The sequence below is a fragment of the Berghia stephanieae genome, chromosome 11, assembly GCF_034508935.2.
Source record: "Berghia stephanieae isolate SIO BIC M18660-M18661 chromosome 11, UCSD_Bste_1.3, whole genome shotgun sequence".
In the NCBI taxonomy this organism is placed as follows: Eukaryota; Metazoa; Mollusca; class Gastropoda; order Nudibranchia; family Aeolidiidae; genus Berghia; species Berghia stephanieae.
Window position 1 is genome coordinate 41,389,083 of NC_088370.1, and position 12,500 is coordinate 41,401,582.

Consider the following 12,500-nt stretch of genomic DNA (forward strand, 5'->3'; position numbering starts at 1 on the left):
ATATTATTGACTTGGGTTAAGAACATTTGTATTGTAGACATTGATAAGAAGATAATATTATAATATTATATGGCATAAAATATAATGGATAGAAAATGGATAGCTAGCTGGGTGTGTTTGATCTGGAGGAATGTACTTTGCAATGGAATAGCAATGCCAATAAAACCGAATTTACAACAATATCGAGGAACAAAGAGGAATGGAAAAGAACAAAGAAAGTCGGCTCACTAATTGGAGACACCGAGGATGTACAAAGAAGAAAACAGCTATCAAACGCCGCAATCAGTAAACTCACCAATGTATGGATTAGAGGTGACAAAATAAAGAGAAAAACCAAACTGAACTGTACCATGCTCTTGTAAAACCGGTACTTCTGTATAACTGCGGCACTTGGGCGTTGACAAAATCCGAAGAAGAACATCTGGATGCCTTCCATCGCACACAGCTAAGAAGGGTACTGGACATCAAATACCCCAAAAAGATCTCAAATGAATCACTCTATAAGATCACAAAAGAAAGACCAATCCCCCTTGACATTTTACAACAACGATGGCAACTTTTCGGTCACATACTACGCAGGGACAAAAACATACCAGCAAACCAAGCCATGTCGGGATACTTCCAAAAACACGGGAACCTTTTCAGAGGAAGACCGATCACAACACTCCCTGTGATCCTAAACAAAAACCTCACAACACTTGGACAAAGCATTAGTCTCATAACGGCAGGGGACCTTGAAAATCTGAGAACCCTAGCAGAGGACCGGCAATATTGGAGACACCTCACACAGGAAATACTGGAAACAGCCAAGGCGACCCGATCTTTCGGTCGAGACGCGAAAGGCATCTAAGTCAAGTCAGTCATAAAATATAATATAATTATGTTTACATTTCTGTAGCGGTGTAATATTCAAGGCCATTATATTCTATCGGAATAGATATCTCAACTTTGAAATTAAATATTTATCAATTAAAACCGCGCTCAACTTGTCAAAAAGTTGGCACCTGGTGGCTCCATCATATATAGATGTATATTATCTATCTAGGGTCGATAAATAAAATTGATGAAAAAGTTATGGGAAGTGGGCAGTAGTGGGGAATGAACCAGGGACTCGGGGAAGTGTATACCAGTGGGGATGGAACCGGGGACTATGGGAAAGAGGGAAATGCATCCGGGAATATGGGAGGCGGATACCAGTGGAAATTGAAGACGGACTTTGGAAGGTGGGCACCAGAGGGGAATGAACCTGAGACTATAATAGGAGGTGGGCTCCAATGGAGAATGAATCTAGGACTACAGGAGATAGATACCAGTGGAGAGTAAGCCGGGAACATGGGATTTGGACACCAGTATGGAGTGAACCCAGAAGGGTACCTTCGTGTTTCCGAAAATTTCCAAAGTTATTTGTAGTGAACGGAAGTGGGGAGTGAACCAGGCTTCACTCTCCACTTGTATATACCTTCCATAGTCCCAGGTTCATTCCCCACTGGTGTCCACCTCCTGTTGACTCAGGTTCATTCCCCTCTGGTGTCCACCTTCTATAGTCCGTCTTCAATTTCCACTGGTATCCGCCTCCCATATTCCCAGATTCATTTCCCTCTTTCCATAGTCGGGTTTCACTTCCCAGTGGTATCGTTTTCCCATAGTCCCAGGTTTGTTCATTTCCCTCTAACAACTTCTCCCCATAGTTCTAGTTTAACTCCCCTCTGGTGTCCTCTTCCCGGGGTCCCTGGTTCACTCCCGCCCAGTGTTGCCCACGTCCCATAAATGTAGACGTTTTCGGTAGGTTTTGGAAGAACTAAGTAACCTTCTGTGCTCACTCCCCACTGGGGTTACTTACTACTTAAGCCTCTTCGGGCCTTGAGGCACATAGGGCATCCACCAGACATCTCCATTTGTTGCGATCGGCTGCTTTTGCGGTGGCTGTACTCAAGGACAGGTCTGCTTCCTTTAATTCTTTCTCCATGGTCCTTCGCCAGGTTTCTTTGGGTCTTCCCCGCTTTCTCTTCCCATCTGCTGTCCAGTACAGGGCTATCTTGGGAAGTGACCCTTTTTCCATTCTGGCCACATGACCCAGCCAAAGCGATCTTATTCTTTTTTCTTTCTTCTTCTTCCCCACTGGAGTCCACCTCCCATATTCCCGACTTCACTCTCCACTCTTGTAGTCCCAGGTCAATTCCCCATTGGTGCCCACCTCCTATAGTCTCTCAGGTTCATTTCCCTCTGGTGGCCACCTTCCATAGTCCGGCCTCAACTCCCTCTGGTATCCATCTCCCATGGTCCCAAGTTTATTTCCATCTGATATCCTCTTCCCATAGTCCAAGGTTCACTCCCCACTGGTGTACACTTCCCAGAGTCCCTGATTCACTCCCCACTTCTGCTCACTTCTTGAGCCTGGGCTTTTATATAGCGCAATATCCACTAAACGTGCTCAAAGCGCTTTACAACAGCAACATGTTACATGTAAAATCAGACATGATGCCTGTTAGGCGATATTACAATTTTTTCGACAGAGACGTGCTCAATCAGGGACTCTGGGAAGATGATGTCACTGTTGACGGCCAGGTACTCATTTTACACCTGAGTACGGGTACACTTTCCAAAACTTTTTCGGGTTTCGTCGGGTTTCGTAAAAAGAAATACCGGTAGTTGTCACTAAATTGTATTCAATCAGACTTTTAACGTTCTAAGTTACACATAGTTTTTTGTGTTGGTACATTATATCCGGCAGGCGAAATGTTGTGAGTTTTTTTTAAATGATAAACGCACAGCATCAATAATATAAATATGTGACCCCTCGTCTCAAAACGGTATTAAGTCGGGATGATTAAGATGCTGAAAATTGAATTTGTAGCCATAAATATCAGACATAAGTTGAGTTTATATGTTTTATTGAGGGGGATGAATATGATATTTTATTGTGCAAAATACAAATAATTTATGTGTTTGACCAGTTTAACTATAATTTGACTCTTTACGTATCTGGTTCATCCCGACATAATCCCGTTTGAGACGATGGGTCACATATGCAATGAAAAACACGAGTAAGCAATAAATAGAATGACATGAAAACATTTCACGAGTGATTGTAATAAAATGCAATAATAAAAAAAAAAACATTCATTATCGATTGTATGTATAGGATTATTGGCTTATTTTTGGCTCATGCCGTAGCCTACTTTGGAAGAACAGATTTAAAAAAAAAAATTAAAATGTGGCCAGAAAACTCGTCCTTCAAATATCGATTGATTTAAATGAGACTGATCTTGGCAAAAAACTCTAGAACCTGAGATCTCGCGAGGTCTTCCTTAGTCATATAATTGAGGATGAGAGTCCTTTAAATCTATCAATTTTCCAAGGACAAAATTTCTGGCAAAATATAATATACGTAATTTTTCAAGTAGGGCAATTTAACTGGTTAATACAACCATTCATTATCTTTACCACCAATATAAAAAAAACCTCATTAATTAATTGTTGTTTTTCTTTCTTTTTTTTTCTAAGAAATTTTGTTTTCAAGTTTAAATCGTTTAAAATAACACTCACTTTGTCAAAAGAGGAAGTCTCAGGTTTGAGAAGTGAAGCTTTGACAAGATGATGAGATTCATTTGAATAAAAGTCCTATCTTATCTTAAAGAGTTTTTGACAAAATGAGGCTCATTTTAATGGTTCAAATTTCGAAGGATCAGTTTTCTGTCCAAATTTTTTTAAAGGTTTTTTTTGAGGACACAGCAGTTTAGTCTAATGAACGTGATTACATCCTATAATTTACTACTTATATTATTATACTGCCGGCTGCTGTTTTATTCATAACTGACGTGCAAGTATATTTTGTTCTGATAACCGAAAGTAATTATGGGGATTGATTTAACATTGTGTGATGGAGAGTAGTTGGATATTGAGCTTTTAAAACACATATTGAGAATTTATATAGCGCAATATCCACTAAACGTGCTCAAAGCGCTTTATAGAGCGTCCCTGACAAACAGCAACACGTAAAATGTAGAACGAGACATGACGCCTGTGATGTGCGGATATGTGGTCTAGTGGTATTACACTCGCTTTCGGATCGGAAGGTCCTGGGTTCGAGCCTCGCGCTCGGCGCATAGTTGAGTCCTTGGAAAAGGCTCTTTACTCACATTCTCTCACCGTATCAGGTGTAAAATGAGTACCTGGCCGTTAACAGCGTTGTTTCTGTCCCAAAAAATTGTAATATCGCCTGACAGGCGTCATGTCACGTCCTACATGTTATGTGTTGCTGTTATCCAGGGACCCCTATTAAAGCGCTTTGAGCACGTTTAGTGGATATTGCTCTATATAAAAGCTCAAGTTTTGTTGTTGTTGTTGTTGTTGTTTTTAACACACTATTTTCGACAGAGACAACCCTGTTAACGACCTGAGTACGGTGAGAGAAAGAGTGAGCAAAGAACCTTTTCTAAGGACTCAACTCTGCACCGAGAGAGGCTCGAACCCAGAACCGACAGCGAGTGTCATACATACCCCAAGACCGCATAGCCGCACAACTGATTTATAATCAACTCAATGAATGCGAATATGTATCACTCATCTCAAAGCGGTACTATGTCAGAGTAAATTAAGAGCAGACGACGTGCACATATTTTCAGGTCTGATAACCCCAAATAAGTTATTCTAGGCTCATTGATGGAAAGGAAATACTCTCAAACTAACGCAAAAAAAATGTCCATTCCAACAGTGTTGACGCAAGCCCATAAATGCCTTTGGATGACAGACCTGCCCGGCCATCTCGCCAGAGCAACTACACGAATCCCACATCCTCAATACCCAATTAGGCAAAACCCCCAACCAACAACAACAACAACAAAAAAAAAACAAAAAAAAACCCAAAAAAAAAAAACACAGAAAAACAGTAAAAACAAACAACCCCCCCCCCAAAAAAAAACAAAACAAAAACAAATACAAAAACAAAAAAGAACAACAACCAAAAAGCGACCCCCCCCCCTTACCCAAAAAAAAAAAAAAACAAATACAAAAACAAAAAAGAACAACAACCAAAAAGCGACCCCCCCCCCCCACCCAAAAAAAAAAAAGAAAACAAAAAACAAACCCAAACCAACCAATCAAAACAAAAGTAAATAGAAGTTATTACTCTTTCATTACTTCTGCAATCAGAAATTTCAAATTATCCCTAACTAATTTTTCTTTATTATTATTGTTTCCCAAGAGAGAGAGAGAGAGAGAGAGAGAGAGAGAGAGAGAGAGAGAGAGAGAGAGAGAGAGAGAGAGAGAGAGAGAGAGAGAGCGATCTTCTTTTAAACACAATGTAATTTCCAGTTTTAGGATTAATACAAAATATCATATTATTATTATTATTATTATTATTATTATTATTATTATTATTATTATTTTTATTATTATTATTATTATTATTATTATTATTATTATTATTATTATTACTATTATTATTATTACTATTACTATTATTATTATTATTATTATTATTATTATTATTATTATTATTATTATTATTATTATTATTACTATTATTACTATCATAATCGTTATTATATTCATGGTATGAGAACTGGGTGAGCACTATTCACTAATTAGTCGGTCAAAAACCAATAACAACGAGATAAGTGACATCGTGCATACCCTGTAGCTCTTGGCTGAGAGTAGTCCCCTTACAAGATACCTCTAAATACAAATAAATAGTATCGTGGAGCAAACCTGGTGTCTAAAAGGGGGGTCCGGATACTTCAGTTGATAGGATACCCGCTTCACAGGCAAAGGGACCGAGATCGATCCCCCTGTCCATTCAGAAGTAGTTAGGTAACTGGATTGGTCAGACCTGACGGAAAGTACTTTGCGATCGATTAGCGTCCTGTCCAAAGGTTTGCAAAAAATTGTTATTATCGGTTTCACGCTATAGAAACCGTGATAAACTCCGGCTTCATTGTCCTTCTGGGTCTGAATAATCAATTTAAACTGAGCATATGATATTTGTCTTAAAACAAATCATATTGTTGAAGAGAATAAATAAATAAATAGATAAATAAATATAGTAATAAATTTAAAAAAATACATACATAAATAAATAAATATAAAAATAGATAAATAAATACATACATAAATAAGTAAATAAATAAATACTTTCTAAATACTAAATAATTTCGTCCGGGTGTCAGAGCTGCAAATCTGTTCACGTCGGGTCGACCAAATTATTAGGACTAATGATAGGCTTTGTTCTAAATACTCAATCGTTTTGATGACGCTGAGATTGTCCTCTTTTATCCAGGCCTGCCCGGGTTAACCAAATTATGACTTACTTTTCCTGGATTTTCAATAATCCTCACCCAATTTGATAACGATAAATAAACGCCATCTATAATAATAATGATGATGATGATGATGATGATGATGATGATGATAATAATAATAATAATAATAATAATAATAATAATAATAATAATAATGTCATGAACATTCTCACATTCTCTCATCGTACTTAAGTGTAAAATGAGTACCTGGCCGTTAACAGCGTTGTCTCTGCCGGGGAAAAATGTCATATCGCCTAACAGGCGTCGTTTCTCGTTCTACATGTCATGTGTGGCTGTTGATCAGAGACTCTTTATAAAGCGATTTGAGCACGTTTAGTGGATATTGCTCTATGTAAAATAGCTCCGAAAACTCTTGATTTAATATTGTAAATAATGAATTTTAGTAAGTAAATAATGATTTTATATAGCGCCTAAACATCCACGTTAATCGTGCCTTGCGGCGCTTTACATAATAAAAATAAAAATGTTTAAAAACAACAAAATTAAAAATCACGACACTACATTATACATAATAAGCATGCATACAAAAAATAAAATCTAAGCAACATCTATTTTATGAAAAATAAGCCTCGCGGAACAATTCAGTCTTCAGACATTTCCTGAAAGATGATAAATTTTCACAGGACTTTGTCCGAGGACTAAGTGCGTTCCATAGGCGTGGAGCTATGAATGAAAAGCCTTTTTCACCGAAAGTGGATTTTGAGGTGGTAACATTTAGAAGTTGGGACTGAGATGATCTTAAATTTCGAGTGGGTTCATATTTTTTTAATCAGTTCCTGCAAACATTCAGGTGCCAATCCATCCAGACATCTAAAAACATAGCACAATATTTTAAATTCTATCCTAGACTTCACAGGAAGCCAGTGCAATTCCTGGCGACCTGGTGTTATATGATCTCTTTTTTTCCCGTTAATTTTATAAGTCTAGCCGCTTTATTTTGAATTTTTTGTAGTTGATGAATTAATCTACTTTGACAACCAATGAGAAGGGGATTGCAATAATTGTATCTGCTGGTAATAAAAGAATTAACAAGCATCTTTGTAATATCTTCATCAATATAATGTCTGATTCTTCCAATGTTTCTAATTTGATAGTTACAACATTGGCATATTTTTTTAACATGATCTTCCATGGATAACCCTTGATCTAAATACACCCCAAGATTTCTCACACAAGAACTAGGTTTAATAGCATTTTCACCCACTAGTATCTCATTTGCAGATATTTTAGAGAGTTAATACCTATTTCCAAAAATTATTGTTAATAGCGTTGTCTCTGTCCGAAAAAAAAAATGTAATATCGCCTAACTGGCGCCTTCTAACGTCTTTCATGTTAAGTGTTGCTATTGGCCAAGGACCCTTTGTAATGCGCTTTGAGCACGTGTAATGGATATTGTGTTATATATATATATATATATATATATATATATATATATATTATATAATCGTGTTGGATACAAATATGGTATGAATAATGCTCGACATGTAACAATGGAGCGAATTATTATTGTAATATTTACCACGATGTTGGAGTCAGTCTACATCGATGTTTCAGTGCTTTCAGCCATCGTCAGCTCAAGACGAGGAAATATATGTCCGGTTTCAAGATATTCATTACAGTGAAATTATTCAAACTACGAAAATTGACTTTCAAATTCTTTTTCCCTAGTGGATTGGATATGGTTGGAAAATATCTTTTGCTGAAAAGTATTATGCCAAGTTTTGTGTGTGTGTGCGTGTGTGTTTGTGTGTGTGTGTGTTTGTGTGTGTGTGTGAGTTGCGTGTGTGTGTGTGTGTGTATGTATGCATGTTTTTGACAGAATTTGTGGGTGGAAGATTGGGTAAATTTAATCAAGGGAAATAATCAAATAAAATCAATCAACTTATTACAGAAATGGTTCTGTCCCTTTATAATACTGCGCTGGGAATTAAAAGGCCGGTGATTACAACTAGAATATATTTAATATGTTACATCCACCGAGACACGCACACACACACACACACACACAGATATACACACACACGCACACACACAGAAGACAAAACAACCAAAACCAGACCCTGTATGTCGGGGATAGAAGACAAATCAGGTCAAATCAAATCCTGTAGGTCAGATAGGGATAGACATGAGAAGCAAAAATCAAACCCTGTAGGTCAGATGTAAATATAAGACAAATCAAGCAAAAAGCAAACCCTGTAGGTCAGATGTAGATAGAAGACAAATCAAGCAAAAAGCAAACCCTGTAGGTCAGATGTAGATAGAAGACAAATCAAGCAAAAAGCAAACCGTGTAGGTCAGATGTATGTAGAAGACAAATCAAGCAAAACGCAAACCCTGTAGGTCAGATGTAGATAGAAGAATCAAGCAAAAAAACATAAAAACATGTAGGTCAGATGTAGATAGAAGACAAATCAAGCAAAACGCAAACCCTGTAGGTCAGATGTAGATAGAGAATCAAGCAAAAAACATAAAACATGTAGGTCAGATGTATGTAGAAGACAAATCAAGCAAAACGCAAACCCTGTAGGTCAGATGTAGATAGAAGAATCAAGCAAAAAACATAAAACATGTAGGTCAGATGTAGATAGAAGACAAATCAAGCAAAAATCAAACCATATTGATCAGATGGAGATAGAGGACAACACAGCCAAAATCAAACATTATACGCCAGATGTAGATAAAAGATAAATCAAGCAAAAAAACCCCAAAAAAAAACAATAAAAACAAAAAAAAAAAAAACACACCAAACCCTGTAGGTCAGATGAGGAGAGAAACAAATCAATCAAAATTCAAACCATGACAGCTATTAGGCAACATTCCAATTTTGTTTCCACAGAGACAAGGCTGTGAATGGCCTGGTGTAGGGCTTCCATTTTTTCCAGATAATTTTACTTCAATTTATATTGTTGAATTAAAGTGACGCCAAACAAACTTAACACACTCCTGGGTTGGTTTTATTATGTCGGATTGAAGAGTGTGGTATAGCGATATTATTATTCTACCGCACTGTTTACCGAGATATAACAAGGGAGGTAACAGCTTTATCATTAACTCTCTCCTTACCAGCTATTTTTAGACTTTCCCCCAGACATTCACACCCACTCGACACAAAATAGACTTTTCCTAATCAAACAAAAAAGTAACAAGTGCATTCTATACATAATGTTGTTCAGCAAAATGAGCTCTACAACACAGTGTTTAGTATTTATAGCTGTAATCAAATCATTTCTTTAGATTTTGTGATGTACAAGAGAAATCAGAATGAGACGTTTGCATCGTAACGAATGTGACGATTTTCCTATGGTTGGTAAGGAAAGGGTTAACCGTCGCCTTACCAACTATAGGAAAATCGTCACAACTGATACAATACGACCTACATTTTTCTCATTCAAATTTCTCTTGAACATCATAAAATTAAAGAAAATGAACCGTGTGTTGTAGAGCATGTTTTGCTAAAGAAACTGTTTATCGCAAGAACTTACTGCTATTGTGTTTGAGTGATATAAAATCTATTTTTGTGTTCGGTGTGAAGTTTTGGGGAAAATCCTGAAAATGGCTGGTAAGGAGAGTGTTAGTAAATACGGCAGTATTATCATAACATATCTTTTTCACATTTTGACCATAAATCAGTTACTTCAAATATCAATAGGTTTAGATACCGCCCACAAAAATCCAAACTTGACAAACATTTTAAATTCTGAAATCTATAGGAGCATTTATTCTAAATCAGATTCAAATTTAGAAATTTTAGAAACATCTTAAGCGATCGAAGTCACCTTTTTGTGGATGTAATGACAAATTAAAACGTGATTTGCCATTTTGATGCAGCTGGGAGATTAACAATGCCACGACCACATTATCTCATTCGTCTGTCGTGTTTTGTATATAAAGGGGAAAGCCGAAACGTCCATTTTATCTGTTTCCGCATATTATTATTAAATTGAAGCTTACATTCAATTCCACATTGTTATTCATTATGCTGCAGGCTATCTAGTACTTTAGGCGTTTTATTATTTACAAGATACTAAATAAGCATCACAGCCTATTGCACAATTATGGGATCCTCCAGGCGGGGGAAGACACCCACAGAGTTTTCTCAGAACCCCCGTTGGTAGCCTATCGACGGGATCGTAACCTGAGGGATCTCCTTTTCAGAAGCCGCCTGGAATCCTTACCCAGGGATGGGCCTAAAGCCAGATCGTGTATGCGACCCCGTTGCAAGACTTGTGGGCACCTGTGGGAGTACGACAAGTGTTAGAGACCATTAGAAGCTGCTGGCACCTGGATTAAGCATCTTAATGTTATAGTTAGAGACCATTAGAAGCTGCTGGCACCTGGATTAAGCATCACAATGTTATAGTTAGAGACCATTAGAAGCTGTGGCACCTGGATTAAGCATCACAATGTTATAGTTAGAGACCATTAGAAGCTGCTGGCACCTGGATTAAGCATCACAATGTTATAGTTAGAGACTATTAGAAGCTGCGAACCTGGATTAACATCACAATGTTATAGTTAGAGACCATTAGAAGCTGCTGGCACCTGGATTAAGTATCACAATTTATAGTTAGAGACCATTAGAAGCTGCTGGCACCTGGATTAAGCATCACAATGTTATAGTTAGAGACCATTAGAAGCTGCTGGACCTGGATTAAGCATCATAAATGTTATAGTTAGAGACCATTAGAAGCTGCTGCACCTGGATTTAAGCATCACAATGTTATAGTTAGAGACCATTAGAAGCTGCTGGCACCTAGATTAAGCATCATAATGTTATAGTTAGAGACCATTAGAAGCTGCTGGCACCTGGATTAAGCATCATAATGTTATAGTTAGAGACCATTAGAAGCTGCTGGCACCTGGATTAAGCATCACAATGTTATAGTTAGAGACCATTAGAAGCTGCTGGCACCTGGATTAAGCATCACAATGTTACAGTTAGAGACCATTAGAAGCTGCTGGCACCTGGATTAAGCATCACAATGTTATAGTTAGAGACCATTAGAAGCTGCTGGCACCTGGATTAAGTATCACAATGTTATAGTTAGAGACCATTAGAAGCTGCTGGCACCTGGATTAAGTATCACAATGTTATAGTTAGAGACCATTAGAAGCTGCCGCTATAGGGAATGAGATTAGCGGAAGAGTAGCGTCCCTTGATTGGACATCACCTTCCAGAGAGAACGTCAAAATGGTTTTGCGCATGCGTCTCTCTCGTCCTCGCTTTCGGTGAAGTGTCTCCGGAAGCGAGGACTAGAGACGCATGCGCACAACCAACATAACATTCTCTCTAATAACTTTTCCGCCGGTGACGTCCAATCAAGGGACGCTACTCATCCGCTAATCTCATTCCCTATAATAAAAGCATAGCTTAGATATAATCTTTATCTAGATAGTACAATTATTTTATATTGGTGTTATTATCGAAAAGGTGATCCACCTGACTGAACAAGTAGTAAGTTAGATAAACAGGTCAAACTTTGAAATCAACATGTGTCAGAATGATTTCATAAAATGATAACTAACTTATCATTAAATTGACAACTAGCAAACCTCGCTATGTCTTCGGTGTAAATCTTATCAATGACATTATGCATATATTGTATACAATATTCGGTGTTGTTTCGGTTTGTCCGAGCTAGCCTGGGGTGGAAGTGGGGGTGGGGGTGGGGGGGGGGGCTGTATCACTAGTCCCGTGTGTTGCTTGTTCAAACATCTTCTGACTGGCATTCTATTTTTTCCCATCTGACCCCCGCCCTTCTCTCCCTCTCTCTCCCTCCCTTTCTCTCTCTCACTCTCTCTCTCTCGCTCTCTCTCAATCTTTCTCTCTCTCTCACGCTCTCTCTCTCTCCTCAACTCTCACTCTCTCCTCTCTCCCTCCGCTTCTCTCTATCGTCTGTGGCTGTGTGAGTATATGTGTGTGAGTACTTGCGTGAGAGAGAGAGAGAGAGAGAGAGAGAGAGAGAGAGAGGCCACAGAGAAGAAATCTGGTTTACACCTAGAGGAGGAAGCAGCATAAAAAAGCCCACCAAAAGAATGCCTGCATTCCACAATGCCAGGAAATACCTACTGGGTTTCCTCAAATCGCCTCTTAACAAGACTTGGCAGAACTGCATAAAATATTGCAAATGGAAACTTTGGAACAGTAATGCCTGTCGGAACTGTCAGGCAGCTCCAGAG